The sequence below is a fragment of the Amblyraja radiata genome, unplaced genomic scaffold, assembly GCF_010909765.2.
Source record: "Amblyraja radiata isolate CabotCenter1 unplaced genomic scaffold, sAmbRad1.1.pri S132, whole genome shotgun sequence".
NCBI classification, from domain to species: Eukaryota; Metazoa; Chordata; class Chondrichthyes; order Rajiformes; family Rajidae; genus Amblyraja; species Amblyraja radiata.
The window spans coordinates 67,358-88,703 of NW_022630118.1; the positions used below are offsets into that span (position 1 = coordinate 67,358).

General features: G+C 45.3%; 1 long non-coding RNA gene across 1 annotated transcript; it reads left to right on the plus strand.

The window, feature by feature from the left end:
- The first annotated feature begins 1,172 nt into the window (after positions 1 to 1,172).
- On the plus strand, positions 1,173 to 19,722 carry LOC116969239. The gene is made up of 3 exons (XR_004410690.1): positions 1,173 to 1,193; positions 2,365 to 2,370; positions 19,581 to 19,722. It is a non-coding gene; the product is annotated as an uncharacterized LOC116969239 (long non-coding RNA).
- The last annotated feature ends 1,624 nt before the right edge of the window (positions 19,723 to 21,346 follow it).

Here is a 21,346-nt window from a genome sequence, read left to right on the forward strand (position 1 = left end):
CACACACACACATACACACATACACACACACACACACATACACACACTCACACACACACACACACACACACACACATACACACACACGCACACACACACACACACACACACACATATTTGAAACAAGTGTATTCATGGATAACCCCTTGAGATGGACAGTCATCTCGTTTTCGAGGGGGTCCAACATAGAACATACAGCTCAAGACATAACATACATAGAGGCTCTCATTGACCCACCTACCCACACATCAATCCCAAAACCCCTCCATCCCCACTTGTTATAGTTTATAACAATTGTTAATTGGCTTTACATATCCAATAATAATAATAGTTATGTGTTACAGCATAATGTTGATGCATAATACCATATACCACCTATCATACATCGTACGTTAATACATACTATTAACATTATTACATGATATATTATTTCATGATATTGTGACATAATACAATATAAGACCTTGTTACACTATGCAATACAATAATACATAAGTGTAATGGCCATGCATATACAATAGTTATGCCAAATGATCACACACAGAGCAAGCTAGATAAAGGAGCTCGAAGACTCTAATACTAGAAACAGGTACATGGTTTTATAAGGAAGGGTAAAAGTGTATTTTTAAATAGACGAAATGAGCTAATAGTTCTTATGGTACTAGGCAGAGTGTTCCAGTCAGAAGAAGCTTTGAATTTAAATGCACGTCTCCCAATTTCTTTGTTAGTTCTTGGAATGTAAAAGAAGGGTTGCTGAATATGTCTTAGTGAATATGAGGGTGTGTATGGTAATAGGTCTTGTTTTAAATAAGAAGGGTAATTGAGATGGATGCATTTAAAGATGAACTGGAACCCGTGGTAGCATCTTCGAGCGTGGGGGATAACCAGTTTAGAGTTTCGTACATAGAACAGTGGTGAGTTATATATGGACACCTTAAAATAAATCTGCAAAGACTATTATAAACTACATTGAGGGGTTGAAGATGTGTATCAAATGTATTCTGATAGACAATATCAGCATAATCCAGTGTTGGTAGTAGTAGTTGAGAGACAATTATTTTTCTCATCTGAAAGGTGAAACAATTTATATGGCGGTAAAGAATAGCTAGATTACAGCTGAGTTTTTTAGTAATCGTCTCACTATGCTGCGTAAATGAAAGCGTTGGGTCGAGCCAAACACCAAGATATTTGAAGTTCAATACTTGTTCTAATGGTGATCCTTCATTAAATGATATAGTCAGATCTACAGAATTACCAAGGCCTTGTCTGGTACCAAATAACATACTGCATGATTTATTTTTATTTAAAATTAATTTGTTAAATAATAGCCATTTCTGAACAGAAGTAAGATCTGATTGAAGGGATCTTTCAATTTCAGACTTGTTAGTACTAGATGTATATAGCACTGCATCATCGGCATATAGTTGTGTTTGACAGTCAGAACAGATATTAGGGAGGTCGTTTATGAAAATAGAGAAAAGGAGTGGTCCCAAAGACGAACCTTGCGGGACCCCCTTCTCAACAATTAAGGAATTGGATTGACTTCCATTAAAGGTGACACATTGGCGTCTGTTATGAAGGTATGAGTTAAACCACAGTAGATTGTTTTGTGAAAGACCAATAGAGTAAAGTTTATCAAGCAGTAGGTAGTGGTCAACAACATCAAAGGCCTTGGTTAGATCAAGAAAGATGGCACCGGTGAGTTTACCATCCTCAGAAGCAGTGAACACATCGCTGGTGAGTTTTAACAGAGCTGTAGTTGTGGAGTGATTAGGTCTGAACCCAGACTGGCATGGAGATAGAATGTTGAAAGTTGAGACATAATGTGATAGCTGGTTGAACAGTAGTTTCTCGAGGATTTTAGCCACCGAGTTGATAATTGAGATGGGGCGGTAATTGTTAATATCGTGTGGGTCGCCTCCCTTATGCAGTGGAGTAACATTGGCACACTTCCATGCGGAAGGGAGGGTACAAGTTGAGAAGGACAAATTAAACAGGTCGCATAGTGGGTACATTAGAATATTAGCTCCTATCTTAATGAATTTAGTCTCAATACCAGCTGGTCCAGATCCACAATCATCCTTTAATTCATTAATAGCATGTTGAACGTCAACAGGTTTTATTTTTTGAAAAGAAAATAGCTTCTACATGTAGAGGTAGCTGGAAAGTCACATATAATAGATGAGTCAAATACAGTAGAGCTACATACAGTGGAGAAGTGCTGGTTGAAAGCATTGGATATAACAGCAGGGTCCTGAATGATGTCATTGTTGACCCGAATCTGAGTGCTGATATTTTGATTTGATTTATTAAGAACATTATTTAGTCTTTTCCAGAACTTTTTTGGATTATGCATGTCTTCAGAAAGATGTTTTTTTAAAATGACTTGATTTAGCATTACGTGTTTTTGTCGTACACTGATTCCTTAAGGACCTATATTTTTCCCAATCAGCAGGGTCCTTTGTTTCCCTGAAAGTCTTCCAGACTTTATCCCGCTCATTAAAAAGTTTGATCTAATCAGCACTAATCCATGGTAAATGTTTTCCCTTGACTTTTATTTCTCTCCAGGGGGCATGCTTATCGATAACTCTTGTGACTTCAGTGTATAAATAATTCCAGGCATCCTCGACAGTTGGTATAAGTTGAAACCTGTCCCAGTTTATTGCAATCGGGTCATGCATATAATTATCATAATTAAATGTTCTACATTGTCTAACACGAATATGTTTAGGAGGGAGACGGGAAGGTTTAATCTTCCACACACAGAAAATAGCAGAATGATCGCTAAAGCAATCTGACAAAACACCAGATGTTAAGATTCGGTCAGGATGGGTAACAAGAATCCAATCTAATAGTGATGTAGAATTGCCATGAACTCTGGTAGGTTCGTTGATTAACTGGGTCAGGTTTATACTTTTAAGCAAGTTTTTGTCGTTAGAAGAGGAGCGATCGAGCCAGTTTTTATTGAAGTCACCAAGAAGCACTAATTCACATGGGTGTTCAATAGAGGTGAGAGTGGAAATTAGGGACTTAGTTGAGTCAGGATGAACAGGGGGGGATCGATAGAAAGTGCCGATAATTAGATGTTTATTCTCATGAAGTTTTAACCTAATGAAAAGGCTTTCAAAGAGAGATGAGGTTACTTTAGGGATGGCAGGTTCAGATATAAAGCGAGTTGACACATAACAAGCCACACCTCCAGCTCTCGTAGGCCTATCTGCTCTATATAATGCAAAATTATCAATATGAATATCATTGTCACAAATTTCACTATGTAACCATGTTTCTGAAAATGTTATTATGTCAGGTTTATTCTGTGCAATCCAAACTCTAATTAAATCTGTCTTTGGAAGAAGACTCCTAATGTTCAAATGGATGATTTTTAGTCCTTTAGCTGTATCAATTGTGGATCAATTGGGTGTAGATAAGGTTGGGGGAGTGGGGCAGGGAAATAGCATGAGAAAGGGGACGAGAGAGCCACATATACAGATTGACACAAACACACACACACAGAAGACAGGACAGACAAAGCACACAAGATCAGGCTGCGTCATTGAGAGAGAGAGAGATTAAAAGAAAAAAAAAGCGAGCATACACACCTCAGTCTGCATAGCTCATATTTATGCAAATAGATCAAAGTATGAGGTCCTGGACCATTTATGTTTAAATTAATGGGGCATTATGAAGCCCAAAATAACAACTCATATTATCGCATATGGTTAATAAAAAATAAAAATAAAAAGAGAAAAAATCTAGATTAAACTTCATATGCCTTTAATTGTCAATTTATCAAATTTCAATATTCAAATAATTGGTAATTGATTATAATCAATTGTTTATAGGGACCAATCCTTTACCATTCAAACAACCTTTTACATTTCGTATAGAAAGAGAAAACTCAACTCTTAGTGTTACGACGTTTTACGGCAATTGCGACACTTTTTACGGCAACAGCAGTAACTCAGCATCAATCATAACAACTCTCATGCCAGCTACAACTTTGCAAATAAGACAGAAAAATCAATGCTGGTCCAGCTGGTTAAATAATTACAAGAGGAGCCGCCGGCATCATTTTATCAAAATCAAAAGTTGAGTAGGAAAATTATAGAAACAATTCAACAAAAACCAGCTAAACACAAGGTTCATCGGCAGACAACATTATTGTGCTAACTCTATCACCAGCCACTGGCCACCAACATTAGGCTGTTATATCAGAGTCCATGGAGGAGTTAATGGAGGAGAGCTCACCAAGAAATGTCTCACATATACACACACACACACACACACACACACACACACACACACACACACACACACACACACACACACACACACACACACACACACACACACACACACACACACACACACACACACACACACACACACACACACACACACACTAACACACACACACACACACACACACACACACCGGTAGATCCGCGGCCACTGGTCCAGGAGATGGATCCAATTATTGACCAACAGGCTGTGGGTGGAATCGGACTGTGACAGACAGACTCCACAGTGAGTGAGCGGCTGTTCACTCTGATCAATAACTCACACACAGTGAACTTCACAATGTGAACCCCTCTCTCCCAGTCACACAGTCCCGGAGAGCTGCCTGCCTGCCTGCCTGTCCCGAGCACGGGGACAACTCTGTGCAAGGTGCCACTGAAGGCAAGAACAACATTCTAGTGGCTCCCGGCCGGCAGCAGTGAGAGAAAAAGAGGCTTAGTTTTAGCTGAAAATAAGACAAATCACAGCAGCGTTAATTCACAAATATTTCACAGAGAGGATTGATATTCTTCACATATTCTTGTACAACGATCATCAGTTGGGAACTTGTAACATGATGAGAATCAGGTCAACACCAGTTAACACACGGATGGATTTATAAAACTTGAATTGTTCTGCTCACTTACCAGGGATTCCAACGGCAGCAATGATCACGTACAGGATTTTCTCCACAGCGTAATATTCATAAACCTTTTCCCACATTCTCTCTGCCCAGCGACGTGTCCCCGTGAGCTGCCGGTAATGTCTCGGAATGAAATGTTGGGACACAACATTCCTGGAGATTTTATACCATTTCCCGTCTCCACCGGGACAGTGAAGATTCAACAGAGTTTAAAAATAGAGATTTTGAAATGATTCACAAACAGATGACATCAGCCGAGTGAGATCCCTGCTGAGACAGACAGACAGACAGACAGGTTGTGATTTATTCAGGGAATTGATTGAGAAACTCCAAAGACTGGGAATTGTGGCGATAGATACTGAGGGATGGAAATTGGGAGCGGGCGGCATTGTTCCAGCAAAGGGGTTATTGTTTCAAACTCCATCAGATCCAACTCTCCACCTCATGTTGTTTGTCTGATTTCCTTCAATCCGTTTCACTCAGCAAGGCAATGCCAAATTCCAGGGACCCTCTCAAGGCTTCTGGTGCCCAGTTTGAAGGTGGACTGGACTGGGCGACCTTTGTCCACAGGTTGAGGAATTAGTTCAACAGATCACCTCGGACTAAAATGCCCCAACCCCCCCTCCCTCCATTCTGCTTCACCACTCAATATGATCGCAGCTTCACTGACTGTGACCTCAACCCCTCACTCCCGCTGACTGACCCCGGGAACCATTCACTCCCTTCTTGTCTGGAATAGATCTGACTATATCATGGGACAATAACGTTCTCTGTCTTCATCGCCTCTGAGGAGGAAGGACCCAAAGACACTTAGAGAACAGAAACATTGCCGCCTCAGAATTGTCCTAAACCCAAATAAAACGGCGAATGATGCAGCACCTCTCCCTCCTCTCGTTCTCTCTCCCTCCATCCTTACTGATGTCACTCTCACTGGACTGTTACTCTCTCTCCTACCCTCTCTATTCCCACTCTCTGGGCAGCCCTGTCTCCGTCCACTGATGGAGAGACACACAGTCATATAGCACTGATGGTGGGATAAAAATGTGGCAGCACTGACGCAGTGACACATTGCAGTGGTACTGATGGAGGGACACACTATGGTGGTACTGATGGAGTGGCACACTGTGTTGGTACTGATGGAGTGACACACTGTGGTGGTACTGATGGAGGGACACACTGTGGTGGTACTGATGGAGTGACACGCTGTGGTGGTACTGATGGAGTGACACACTGTGGTAGTACTGATGGACTGACACACTGTGGTGGTACTGATGGAGTGGATTACTGTGGTGGTACTGATGGAGTGACACACTGGAGGTACTGATGATGTGACAAATTGTGGGTTGTACCGATGGACTGACACACTGTGGCGTAGTACAGATGGGCTGACATTATGTGGGTAGGACTGATGGAAGTGACACTGAGGGGCAGCACTGCTGGAATGACACTGTGAAATAGTACTGATGGAGTGACAGACCGTGGGGTAGTTCTATTGGAATGTTAAACTGTGAGGTTGTCGTGATGGAGTAACACAGTGCGGCTAGTAATGATGTAATGCCACGCTGTGGGGTAGCACTGATATAATGACGTTTTGTGCTAGTAACTATGGAATGACACACTGTGGGGTAGTCCTGATGAAATGCCACATTGTGTTGTAGTACTGATAGAGAGACACATATGTAATGATATATTCAAGGGCAGTGCTGATGGAGTGACACTCTTTGGGGTATTACTGATGTAGTGACACATTCTATGGTACTGCTGATGGAGGGAAACACTGTGGGGTAGATCTGATGGAATTACACTGAAGAGTAGTACTGATGGTGTGACACTCTGGGGACGTACAGATGGACTGACACTCTGGGGTAGTACATTTGAAGTGATAAACGGTGTGGGGTAATACTGATGGAGTAATACAATGTGTGTTAGTGCAGATGGAATTACACACTACGGGGTAGTACTGATGGAGTGACTTATTGAGGGGGAGCATTGATGGAGTGTCACATTGGGGTAATACTGATGGAGAGATACACTATGGCGCATTACTGATAGGGTGACATATTGTGGAGTGGTACACATGTAGTACTAATGAATTGATAAAATGTATGGTAGTACAGATGGAGTGACATTCTGTAGCGGAAATATACACACAATGCTGAAGTAAATCAGCACGACAGGCAGCATCACTGGAGAGAACGAATGGGTGACGTTTCGGGGCGAGATCCTTCTTCAGACTAATGTCACATGAGTGGGCGGGACAGAGATACAATGTAGTCGGAGACATTAAGACAGGTGGGAGAACTGGGAAGGGGAAGAGGATGAAGAAAGATGGAAAGCAAGGGCTACTTGAAGTTAGAGAAGTCAATGTTCATACTGCTGGTGTGTTAGCTACCCAAGCGAAATATGAGGTCCTGTTCCTCCAATTCGCGCTGGGCCTCACTCTGACAATGGAGGAGGCCCAGGACACCACGCTATGTGGTTGTCCTGGTGGAGTGGCATAGTTTGGTGAAGTACTGATGGAGCAACACAATGTGGATTAGTATTGATGGAGTGACACATTGTGGGGTAATACTGATGTATGACATATTCTGGAGTAGCTCTGATGGATGGACACACTTTGGGGGTAGTAGTGATGGAGTGACATAGTGTGGACCAGTACAGATGGAGTGATACACTGCGAGGTAGTACTGATGAACTGACCAAATGTGTGGCAGCACTGATGTAGTGACACTCTGTAGGGTACTCCTGATGGAGTGACACACTGTGAGGTAATACTGATGTATGACATATTCTGGAGGAGCTCTGATGGAGGGACACACTTTGGGGGTAGTAGTGATGGAGTGACATATTGTGGGATAATACTGCTGGAATGATAACCTGTCAGGTAGTTCTGATGGTGACACATTGTGGGGAGGTTCTGATAGAGTAACATACAGTGGGGTACAACTGATGGAGTTACACACTGTGGAGTTGTACGGATGTAGTGGAACACTGTGGAGTAGTGCTGAAGCGGTCACAAACTGTGGGGTATTTCTGACAGGACTTTCATATGAAGAAAGACTGGATAGACGCGGGTTGTACTCGCTAGAATTTAGAGGATTGTTGTAAGATCTTATAGAAATTTACAAAATTCTTGAGGGGTTCGACAGGCTGGATGCAGGAAGTGTATTCCCGATGTTGGGGAAGTCCTGAACAAGCGGTCACAGTTTAAGGATAAGGGGGAAATATTTTAGGACCGAGATGAGAAAAACATTTTTCACACAGAGAGTGGTGAATCTGTGGAATTCTCTGTCACAGAAGGTAGTTGAGGCCAGTTCATTAACTATATTTAAGAGGGAGTTAGATGTGGCCCTTGTGGCTAAAGGAATCAGGGGGCATGGAGAGAAGGCAGGGATGGGATACTGAGTTCGATGATCAGCCATGATCATAATGAATGGCGGTGCAGGCTCGGAGGGGCGAGTGGCCTACTCCTGCATCTATTTTCTATGTTTATATGTTTCTATGTTTCCATTTTAGACTGCTTGTTATATTGTGGGTGGGATTTATGACGTGTTTTGGGAGTGTTCGGATCTTAGCTGCTTGCGCAGAAGTTTAGTCTTTTAGATTAATTTGGAGACCATGGGGAACGTTAACCCTTCTCCCATGTAAGATCATGTAAGAACATGTAAGAGCCATGTAAGAACATGTAGGAATATATAAGATCATACGGGCCATGCCGCATCTATGGAAGATCTAAAGGAGGTCTTGCCAGCGTTACGGAGACACGAGGAGTTTATTAATGTCTAAATAGTAAGCTGGAGTTCGAAGAAGATTGCAGTAACGAGTAGGAAGAAGGATGTATTTCACTGTTTTCTATCAACAACAAAGCCTTTATTCATCAAATGACTGTTTTGAAGTCATATCTGAGAAGAAGCTCTGAAGGTCTCTGTGAGTTGGTTTGCATGTGTTTAGAAGACACCCCCTTCAACCATTCTCATCCAAATAGTTCAAGTTCAAGTTCAAGTGAGTTTATTGTCATGTGTCCCTGTATAGGACAATGAAATTCTTGCTTTGCTTAAGCACAGAGAAAATAGTAGGCATTTACTACAAAACAGATAAAATGTGTCCATATACCATGATATAAATATATACACACATGAATAAATAAACTAATAGTGCAAATAACAGAAAGTGGTTGGTAATAATCAGAGTTTTGTCCGAGCCAGGTTTAATAGCCTGATGGCTGAGGGGAAGTAACTATTCCTGAACCTGGTTGTTGCAGTCTTCAGGCTCCTGTACCTTCTACCTGAAGGTAGCAGGGAGATGAGTGTGTGGCCAGGATGGTGTGGGTCTTTGATGATACTGCCAGCCTTTTTGAGGCAGCGACTGCGATAAATCCCCTCGATGGAAGGAAGGTCAGAGCCGATGATGGACTGGGCAGTGTTTACTACTTTTTGTAGTCTTTTCCTTTCCAGGGCGCTCAAATTGCCGAACCAAGCCACGATGCAACCGGTCAGCATACTCTCGACTGTGCACCTGTAGAAGTTAGAGAGAGTCTTCCTTGACAATCCGACTCTCCGTAATCTTCTCAGGAAGTAGAGGCGCTGATGTGCTTTTTGATGATTGCATTAGTGTTCTCGGACCAGGAAAGATCTTCAGAGATATGCACGCCCAGGAATTTGAAGCTCTTGACCCTTTCAACCATCGACCCGTTGATATAAATGGGGCTGTGGGTCCCCCTCCTACTCCTTCCAAAGTCCACAATCAGTTCCTTGGTTTTGCTGGTGTTGAGGGCCAGGTTATTGCGCTGGCACCATATGGACAGTTGCTCGATCTCTCTTCTGTACTCTGACTCATCCCCATCAGTGATACGCCCCACAATAGTGGTGTCGTCAGCGAACTTGATGATGGAGTTCGCACTGTGGTTCGCTACGCAGTCATGGGTATAGAGTGAGTACAGCAGGGGGCTGAGCACGCAGCCTTGAGGTGCTCCCGTGCTGATTGTTATTGAGGCTGACACATTTCCACCAATACGAACAGACTGTGGTCTGTGGACGAGGAAGTCAAGGATCCAGTTGCAGAGGGATGCGCAGAGACCCAGTTCTGCGAGTTTGGTAACCAGTTTGGAGGGGATGATTGTGTTAAATGCCGAGCTGTAATCAATTAATAACAGCCTGACATATGAGTTTTTGTTGTCCAAGTGGTCCAGTGCGCAGTGGAGGGCCAGCGAGATCGCATCCACCGTTGATCTGTTGTGGCGGTACGCGAACTGCAGTGGGTCCAGGTTTTTGTCGATGTAGGAGTTGATTTGCTCCATGATCAACCTCTCAAAGCACTTCATCACCACCGGCGTTGGTGCCACTGGTCGATAGTCATTGAGGCATGTCACCTTACTCTTCTTGGGCACCGGTATAATTGATGCCCTTTTAAAGCAGGTGGGGACCTCAGACCTCAGAAGTGAGAGGTTGAAAATGTCCGTAAAAACTCCCGCCAGTTGGTCCGCACAGGTTTTTAGAACACGACCGGGTATACCATCAGGACCAGGTGCTTTTCGGGGGTTCACCCCTCTGAAGGATTTCCTGACATCGGCCTCTGTGACTGAGACTGAAATGCCATCGCAGCGAATGGGGGATCGGGAAGGCACATCAGTATTCTCCCTGTCAAAGCGTGCGTAAAACGCATTGAGCTCGTCAGGGAGTGATGTTACACCGGCATTCGAGCTGCCTCCTGGTTTTGCCTTGTAGGAGGTGATTGCATTCAGACCTTGCCACAGCTGCCGAACATCTGTCTCGTCCTCCAGTTTGGAGCAGAAGTCCCTTTTGGCCATTTTTATGGCCTTACCAAGGTCGTATCTGGTCTTCATGTAGGCCACTGTATCATCGGAGGTGAATGCCCTGTGTCTGGACTTCAGGAGAGTGCGGATCTCAAAGTTCATCCAAGGTTTCTGATTGGGAAACACTCGGAAGGTTTTTGTAGGGATGCAGTCCTCCACACATTTCTTTATGAAGTCTGTAACGACTGTGGCATATTCGTTCAAGTCCGTTGCCGAGTCCTTGAACATTGCCCAGTCTACAGACTCCAAACAGTCCTGGAGTTGTTCTTCTGCCCCCCCGACCAGCTCTGTGCTGTCCTCACTGCTGGGGGTGCGCTCTTTAATTGCTGCTTGTAGGCAGGAAGAAGCAGCACCGCGGTATGGTCGGTATCCCAAATAGCGGCTAGGGTGCTAATTGCCTGAAAGATATGATAATCTACCGCTACATTAAGTAGTAGGATACCTCCGGCGGGGATTAAATGCCAGTCCCAGAGAGAGGGACAGAAGAATGAATCGAAGCGAAGAAGGCTATGACCTCGGAGAGGCAGAGTCAGAGAAGGACAACCAGGCTAAGACCTCGGAGAGGCAGAGCCAGAGAAAGACGACCAGGCTAAGACCTCGGAGAGGGACAGCCAGAGAAGGACGACCAGGCTAAGACCTCGGAGAGGCACCGCCAGAGAAGGACGACCAGGCCAAGACCTCGGAGAGGCAGAGCCAGAGCACTGGTTCCAGTCAGGGAACTGAAGAAGAAATACAGTCCCAGAGAAGAGGACAAGTTCAAGTTCAAGTTCAAGTGAGTTTATTGTCATGTGTCCCTGTATAGGACAATGAAATTCTTGCTTTGCTTCAGCACACAGAACATAGTAGGCATTTACTACAAAACAGATCAGTGTGTAGTAAATATATACATATATACACACATGAATAAATAAACTGATAAAGTGCAAATAACAGAAAATGGTTATTAATAATCAGAGTTTTGTCCGAGCCAGGTTTAATAGCCTGATGGCTGTGGGGAAGTAGCTATTCCTGAACCTGGTTGTTGCAGTCTTCAGGCTCCTGTACCTTCTACCTGAAGGTAGCAGCGGGATGAGTGTGTGGCCAGGATGGTGTGGGTCTTTGTGATACTGCCAGCCTTTGTGAGGCAGCGACTGCGATAAATCCCCTCGATGGAAGGAAGGTCAGAGCCGATGATGGACTGGGCAGTGTTTACTACTTTTTGTAGTCTTTTCCTCTCCAGGGCGCTCAAATTGCCAAACCAAGTAATGATGCAACCGGTCAGCATGCTCTCTACTGTGCACCTGTAGAAGTTAGAGAGAGTCTTCCTTGACAAACCGACTCTCCATAATCTTCTCAGGAAATAGAGGCGCTGATGAGCTTTTTTGATAATTGCATTAGTGTTCTCGGACCAGGAAAGGTCTTCAGAGATGTGCACGCCCAGGAATTTGAAGCTCTTGACCCTTTCAACCATCGACCCGTTGATATAAATGGGGCTGTGGGTCCCCCTCGTACTCCTTCCAAAGTCCACAATTTCCTTGGTTTTGCTGGTGTTGAGGTCAGGCTATTGCGTTGGCACCATATGGACAGTTGCTCGATCTCTCTTCTATACTCTGACTCATCCCCGATCAGTGATACGTCCCACAACAGTGGTGTCGTCAGCGAACTTGATGATGGAGTTCGCACTGTGACCGGCCACGCAGTCATGAGTATAGAGTGAGTACAGCAGGGGGCTGAGCACGGAGCCTTGAGGTGATCCCGTGCAGATTGTTATCGAGGCTGACACATTTCCACCAATATCTAGCAATTATAGGCCAGTTAGTTTGACTTCAGTGGTGGGCAAATTAATGGAAACGATACTTAGAGATAATATATATAAGCATCTGGATAAACAGGGTCTGATTAGGAACAGTCAGCATGGATTTGTGCCTGGAAGGTCATGTTTGACTAATCTTCTTGAATTTTTTGAAGAGGTTACTAGGAAAATTGACGAGGGTAAAGCAGTGGATGTTGTCTATATGGACTTTAGTAATGCCTTTGACAAGGTTCCTCATGGAAGGTTGGTTAAGAAGGTTCAACTGTTGGGTATAAATGCAGGAGTAGCAAGATGGATTCAACAGTGGCTGAATGGGAGAAGCCAGAGGGTAATGGTGGATGGTTGTTTGTCGGGTTGGAGGCAGGTGACTAGTGGGGTGCCTCAGGGATCTGTGTTGGGTCCTTTGTTGTTTGTCATGTACATCAATGATCTGGATGAAGGTGTGGTAAATTGGGTTAGTAAGTATGCAGATGATACCAAGATAGAGGGTGTTGTGGATAATGAAGAGGATTTCCAAAGTCTACAGAGTGATTTAGGCCATTTGGAAGAATGGGCTGAAAGATGGCAGATGGAGTTTAATGCTGATAAATATAAGGTGCTACACCTTGGCAGGACAAATCAAAATAGGACGTACATGGTAAATGGTAGGGAATTGAAGAATACAGTTGAACAGAGGGATCTGGGAATAACCGTGCATAGTTCCTTGAAGGTGGAATCTCATATAGGTAGGGTGGTAAATAAAGCTTTTGGTATGCTAGCCTTTATAAATCAGAGCATTGAGTATAGAAGTTGGGATGTAATGTTAAAATTGTACAAGGCATTGGTGAGACCAAATCTAGAGTATGGTGTACAATTTAGGTCGCCCAATTATAGGAAGGATGTCAACAAAATAGAGAGAGTACAGAGGAGATTTACTAGAATGTTGCCTGGGTTTCAACAACTAAGTTACAGAGAAAGGTTGAATAAGTTAGGTCTTTATTCTCTGGAGCGCAGAAGGTTAAGGGGGGACTTGATAGAGGTCTTTAAAATGATGAGAGGGATAGACAGAGTTGATGTGGATCAGCTTTTCCCTTTGAGAATAGGGAAGATTCAAACAAGAGGACATGACTTCAGAATTAAGGGACAGAAGTTTAGGGGTAACATGAGGGGGAACTTCTTTACTCAGAGAGTGGTACCGGAGTGGAATGAGCTTCCAGTGGAAGTGGTGGAGGCAGGTTCGTTGGTATCATTTAAAAATAAATTGGATAGGCATATGGATGGGACGGGAATGGAGGGTTATGGTATGAGTGCAGGCAGGTGGGACTAAGGGAAAAAATGTTGTTCGGCACGGACTTGTAGGGCCGAGATGGCCTGTTTCCGTGCTGTAATTGTTATATGGTTATTACGAACAGACTGTGGCCTGTGGATGTATCAATGATCTGGATGAAGTTGGCAAAGGGATGCAGATGATACCAAGATAGAGGGTGTTGTGGATAATGAAGAGGATTTCCAAAGTCTACAGAGTGATTTAGGCCATTTGGAAGAATGGGCTGAAAGATGGCAGATGGAGTTTAATGCTGATAAATGTGAGGTGCTACACCTTGGCAGGACAAATCAAAATAGGACGTACATGGTAAATGGCAGGGAATTGCGGAATACAGTTGAACAGAGGGATCTGGGAATAACCGTGCATAGTTCCTTGAAGGTGGAATCTCATATAGATAGGGTGGTCAATAAAGCTTTTGGTATGCTAGCCTTTATAAATCTAAGCAGTGAGTATAGAAGCTGGGATGTAATGTTAAAATTGTACAAGGCATTGGTGAGACCAAATCTGGAGTATGGTGTACAATTTTGGTCGCCCAATTATAGGAAGGATGTCAACAAAATAGAGAGAGTACAGAGGAGATTTACTAGAATGTTGCCTGGGTTTCAACAACTAAGTTACAGAGAAAGGTTGAATAAGTTAGGTCTTTATTCTCTGGAGCGCAGAAGGTTAAGGGGGGACTTGATAGATGTCTTTAAAATGATGAGAGGGATAGACAGAGTTGATGTGGATCAGCTTTTCCCTTTGAGAATAGGGAAGATTCAAACAAGAGGACATGACTTCAGAATTAAGGGACAGAAGTTTAGGGGTAACATGAGGGGGAACTTCTTTACTCAGAGAGTGGTACCGGAGTGGAATGCGCTTCCAGTGGAAGTGGTGGAGGCAGGTTCGTTGGTATCATTTAAAAATAAATTGGATAGGCATATGGATGAGAAGGGAATGGAGGGTTATGGTATGAGTGCAGGCAGGTGGGACTAAGGGAAAAAATGTTGTTCGGCACGGACTTGTAGGGCCGAGATGGCCTGTTTCCGTGCTGTAATTGTTATATATGGTTATTACGAACAGACTGTGGCCTGTGGATTAGGAAGTCGAGGATCCAGTTGCAGAGGGATGCGCAGAGACCCAGTTCTGCGAGTTTGCTAACCAGTTTGGAGGGGATGATTGTGTTAAATGCCGAGCTGTAATCAATGAATAAGAGCCTGACATATGAGTTTTTGTTGTCCAAGTGGTCCAGTGCGGAGTGGAGGGCCAGCGAGATCGCATCCATCGTTGATCTGTTGTGGCGGTACGCGAACTGCAGTGGGTCCAGGTTTTTGTGGACGTAGGAATTGATTTGCTCCATGATCATCCTCTCAAAGCACTTCATCACCACCGGCGTTAGTGCCACTGGTCGATAGTCATTGAGGCACGTCACCGTACTCTTCTTGGGCACTGGTATAATTGATGCCCTTTTAAAGCAGGTGGGGACCTCAGACCTCAGAAATGAGAGGTTGAAAATGTCCGTTAAAACTCCCGCCAGTTGGTCCGCACAGGTTTTTAGAACACGACTGTGTATACCATCAGGTCCAGGAGCTTTTCGAGGGTTCACCCCTCTGAAGGATTTCCTGACGTCGGACTCTGTGAATGAGACAGAAATGCCATCACAGCGAATGGGGGATCAGAAGGCACATCAGTATTCTCCCTGTCAAAGCGTGCGTAAAACTCATTGAGCTCGTCAGGGAGTGATGTTACACCGACATTCGAGCTGCCTCCTGGTTTCGCCTTGTAGGAGGTGATTGCATTCAGGCCCCGCCACAGCTGCCGAACATCTGTCTCGTCCTCCAGTTTGGAGCAGATGTCCCCTTTGGCCTTTTTGATGGCCTTACCAAGGTCGTATCTGGTCTTCATGTAGGCCACTGTATCATTGGAGGTGAATGCCCTGTGTCTGGACTTCAGGAGAGTGCGGATCTCAAAGTTCATCCAAGGTTTCTGATTGGGAAACACTCGGAAGGTTTTTGTAGGGATGCAGTCCTCCACACATTTCTTTATGAAGTCTGTAACGACTGTGGCATATTCGTTCAAGTCCGTTGCCGAGTCCTTGAACATTGCCCAGTCTACAGACTCCAAACAGTCCTGGAGTTGTTCTTCTGCCGCCCCCCCCCCCCCCCCCCCCACCAGCTCTGTGCTGTCCTCACTTCTGGGGGTGCGCTCTTTAATTGCTGCCTGTAGGCAGGAAGAAGCAGCACCGCGGTATGGTCGGACTTACCGAAGTGAGGTTGAGGGATCGAACGATAGCCATTCTTGATGGTGGTGTAGCAGTGGTCGAGGGTGTTTGGTCCTCTGGTGCAGCAGGAGACATGTTGGTGGAAGTTAGGGAGTGATTTCTTGAGGTTCGCCTTATTGAAGTCCCCAGCAATGGTGGTAAATGCCTCGGGGTAAGACGTCTGGTGTTTGTTGACCACGGCGTGCAGCTCCTCCAGTGCCAGACGGACGTCTGCCTGGGGTGGGATGTAGACCGCGGTCAGGATAACGGAGGTGAATTCTCTCGGGAGGTAGAAGGGACGGCACTTCACCGCCAGATGTTCGAGGTGTGGAGAGCAGGAGTTGGACAAGACTACCACGTCTGAACACCGCGAGGAGTTGACTATGAGGCAGACGCCCCCTCCTCTCCCTTTCCCAGATGCCAGGGTCCGGTCCATGCGGTGGATGGAGAACCCTTCAGGCTGGACCGCTGAGTCTGGGGAGCTGGGGGTGAGCCATGTCTCTGTGAAACAGAACACAGAGCATTCCCTCAGCTCCCTTTGATAAAGCCGTCTTGCCCTTAAGCCCTCCACTTTGTTTTCAAGGGACTTTACATTAACCAGTAGGATAGTAGGGAGAGGGGGCCGAAGGCCCCTGCGTTTCATTCTGACCTGAAGTCCTGCCCGACGGCCACGTTTCCGGACACAATGGAGGCTTCCCCTTTGTTTCCAGGTACTGTACTTGCTGTACCTGCTGTTTCTGCGGACCTGCGCTGGAACGGGGATTCCCTCACAGACGGCAGTTTCAGTTCCGTAACGAACAGGGGTTCCCTCAAAGTCGGCAGCTCCAGCTCCGTTGTTCCTGGAAGATCCAGCCCGTCGGCTCTGGGGGTCATCCCGAGGTTTCATGGTACAGTACCTGTGATCCACAGTCGGGTCGGGAGTTCCACAGCCAGCGTGGGAAAATTTAAAGTCCGGGGCTCCCGCAACTGCGGGAACTCGCGACATTGCGAGAGCCTTCAGGTGCTCCAGCAGCTTGTCCGAAACGGCACTGATTTCGGCCCTTTTTCTGATCCAGGTAAGTTGTTGGAAGTTGTAGTTGAGCCTTTTCTTTTCCGGAGCTCCGCAAAAGTCGCCGCAGGCAGGCGCCATCTTACATAAGTCATTGAAAGGAGGATCAGTCATTGAAAGGAGGAATGCAGGTGCGGCAGGCAGTGAAGAAAGCGAATGGTATGTTAGCATGATTTGAGTATAAGAGCAGAAGTTTCTACTGCAGTTGTACTGGGTCTTGGTGAGACCACACCTGGAGTATTGCGTACAGTTTTATTCTCCTAATCTGAGGAAAGACATTCTTGCCATAGAGGGAGTTCAGAGAAGGTTCACCAGACTGATTCCTGGGATGGCAGGACTTTCATATGAAAAAAGACTGGATAGACTCGGCTTGCGCTCGCTAGAATTCAGAAGATTGAGGGGGGGTTTATAGAAATTAACAAAATTCTTAAGGGGTTGGACAGGCTAGATGCAGGAAGATTATTCCCGATGTTGGGGAAGTCCAGGACTAGGGGGTCACAGTTTAATGATAAGAGGGAAGTATTTTAGGAACGAGATGAGAACAACCTTTTTTACACAGAGAGTGGTGAATCTGCCACAGAAAGTAGTTGAGGCCAGTTCATTGGCTATATTTAAGAGGGAGTTAGATGTGGCCCTTGTGGCTAAAGGGATCAGGGGGTATGGAGAGAATGCAGTGATGGGATACTAAGTTGGATGATCAGCCATGATCATATCGAATGGCGGTGCAGGCTCGAATGTTTCTATCATTGGCGTCCCCCTACCCTCGGTACAAGAACTGTTCCAGAGCCGCTGCCTGAAATAAAGCACTGAGCATAGCAAAGTACAGACTTCACCCCCTCCACACACATCTGGATCTCCTGCCAGAATGCAAGAGATACCGTAGCATCAAAGCCCGGACTACCAGACTGCTAAACAGCTTCCTGCCACAGGCTGCGAGGCTGCTAAACAGTCACTCCACCTGAATCTGCTGCTTTTCTTGCACTGACAATTTAATAACTCTGACACTGGCCACTCAAATCAGCTGCCCTGGACATTTTAAGGACTGTTTTTACTGTATTTTAATGTTGCTGTTTTACCGGCTTTTAATTATTTATACTGTTTCATCAGGGACTGGATTGTTTTTACTGTTATTATGTGTGAAATGTTTATGTGCGATGCTCCGGTATTCCCTGGGAAACGTCTTCTTATTTTACACTGTATAATTGTTGCTTTGCAAGATGACAATACAGGTGATTGATTGATTGATTGTCTGCGAGATGCGTTGCGGCCAATCACCGACCAGCTTCCCTTCACTGAAGCAGAGGCTGCCTGCAGCCAAAATCACCTTCTCTCTGCTGTTTGCACACAGTGCTCGGCAAAGAGACATTTCAGGTAACATTCTTTGCAAACCTTTTTTGAAGCTGTATGAAGTCATTTATTCATGAATTATTTATCTTTAAATCATTTTAAAAATATTTTTAATTCAGCAAAATGGCACCACGTAAAAATACTGATTTCCTCAGCAAATACTGATTTTCAGGTAATAGAATATTGAAATGCTCGGACAAAACCTGGCACCTCTGATTATATTTACTCTCACATAGTCCCATCTACCTGCACTCAGACCATAACCCTCCATTCCTTTCCCGTCCATATACCCATGCAATTCATTTTTAAATGATAAAATCGAACCTGCCTCCACCACTTCCACTGGAAGCTCATTCCACACAGCTACCACTCTCTGAGTAAAGAAGTTCCCCCTCAGGTTACCCCTAAACTTATGTCCCTTAATTCTCAAATCGGGTCCTCTTGTTTGAATCTTCCCTACTCTCAATGGGAAAAGCTTGTCCACGTCAACACTGTCTATCCATCTCATCATTTTAAAGACCTCTATGAAGTCCCATCTTAACCTTCTGCGCTCCAATGAATAAAGACCTAACTTGTTCAACCTTTCTCTGTAACTTAGTTGCTGAAACCCAGGCAACATTCTGGTAAATCTCCTCTGCACCTTTATCTTTTTCTTTAATAAATTTAACAATTAATTTTAATTCAGCAAAATGGGACCACGTAAAAATACTGATTTCCTCACCAAAATACTGATTATCAGGTAATAGAATATTGAAATGCTCAGACAAAACCTTTCACCTCTGAATATATTGTGATATCAGAAAACTACTGAAAAACCCTGAAAATCCAGGATCTAAGGTGGAGTTTTAAAATCTAAGATTTTTTATTTTCAAATGTTGGCAGATATGGCACAATACACCAACGACGGTCTGGTCAAAGTTTTATAAAGTTGCAACCTGCGTTTTAAAGTTCACATACAAGTTGGCGCAGCAGTAGAGTTACTGCCTCACAGCGCCAGAGACCCGGGTGCTGTGTGTACAGAGTTTGTACCGTCTCCCCGTGAGTTTTCTCAGAGATCTTCCATTTCCTCCCACACTACAAAGTCGGGCAGGTTATTGGGTAAATTGGCTTGGTAGAATCAGAATCAGAGAAGAATCAGAATCTCTTTATTGTCATTGCACATGGTGCAACGAAATTTAAAAAGTCAATCCAACGGTGCGATTCACAAGAACAATTTTAAAAATATAAAAAAGGGTAAAAATATATATACATACAAAATGAATGGGATTCTTATTTTGCATTAAGTTCACGTATGGCTATGGGGTAGAAGCTGTCTCTGAGTCTGTTCGTGCGAGCTTTGAAGGACCTGTACCGTCTGCCAGAGGACAGCAGGTGGAACAGGTTGTGTCCAGGGTGGGAAGGGTCCTTCAGGATGTTGTCTGCCCTGCCAAGGCAGCGAGAGCTGAAGATGTCCTTCAGGAAGGGCAGTGGGCAGCCAGAGATTGTTTTGGGCGGTGTGATGACCATTTGAAGGTCTCTCCTGTCGATAGAGCAGCGGTAGAAGGACACCATCAGCTTCTCCTCCAGGTTGTTTTTCCTGAGGATCCTCAGAAGGTAGAGTCGTTGCTGGGCCTCCTTGACTACAGTGGTGGTGTTTGTGGTCCAGGAGAGATCCTCCGTAATTTGTGTGCCCAGGAATCTGAAGTCTGAGATCCTTTCCACACAGTCCCCATTGATGAATAGGGGTTTGGGGGCTGCACTGTTCTTACGGAAGTCTATGATAATTTCCTTTGTTTTTGTGGTGTTTAGGATGAGGTTGTTGTCTGAACACCACGCTGCCAGTCTTTGGACTTCCTCCCTGTAGGCTGTCTCATCTCCTCCTGAGATACGTCCAACCACAGTCCTGTCGTCCGCAAACTTGACGATGGTGTTGGTGGAGTGGGCGGGGGCACAATCGTGGATGTACAGGGCGTAGAGGAGGGGGCTCAACACACAGCCCTGTGGGGAGCCGGTGCTGAGTGTGATGGGGGTGGAGAGGTGATGACCCAGTCTGACGGTCTGGGGGCGGTTAGACAGAAAGTCCTTGATCCAGAGGCAGATGGGTTGGGAGAGTCCTAAATCCATGAGTTTGGTGACCAGTCTGCTGGGGATGATGGAATTGAAGGCGGAGCTAAAGTCAATGAAAAGCATCCTCACATAGCTCCCCTGGTGTTCGAGGTGGGTCAGTGCAGTGTGAAGAGCAGTGGCGATGGCATCCTCAGTGGACCTATTTGCTCTGTAGGCAAATTGGTGTGGATCGAAGGTGGTCGGGAGGCTGGCTTTGATGTGCTGCTGGACCAGCCTCTCGAAACACTTCATGATGACTGGTGTGAGAGCGACCGGTCGGTAGTCGTTACGGCCGCTGATAACAGGCTTTTTTGGTAGTGGGATGATTGTGGCAGACTTCAGGCACGGTGGGATGATGGATTTGGACAGGGACAGGTTGAAGATTTTCGTGAAGACCTCGGACAGCTGGTCTGCACATTCCTTCAGAACCCTTCCTGTCACGCCATCCGGGCCGGCAGCCTTCCTCGGGTTCACCGCCCTGAGCACCCGCCTCACTTCATGCTCCTGCACAGTGAGGGTGTAGTTGTTGTTGTTAGGGGCTGGTGGGAGAATGGTGACGAGCCCTTCTGGTCCTGCCTCGAAGCGAGCAAATAAGCAGTTCAGCTCCTCTGCCAGTGAGGCGTCGCCGTCGGCCATCGTGCTGTTGCTGGGCTTGTAGTTGGTGATGTGCTGGATGCCCTGCCACACCCGCCGTGGATCGTGTTGTTAAAGTAGTCCTCTATCTTCCTCTTGTGGGCCGCTTTGGCATCCCTGATGCCTTTCTTCAGGTTGGCTCTAGCAGCGCTGTACAGGGCTC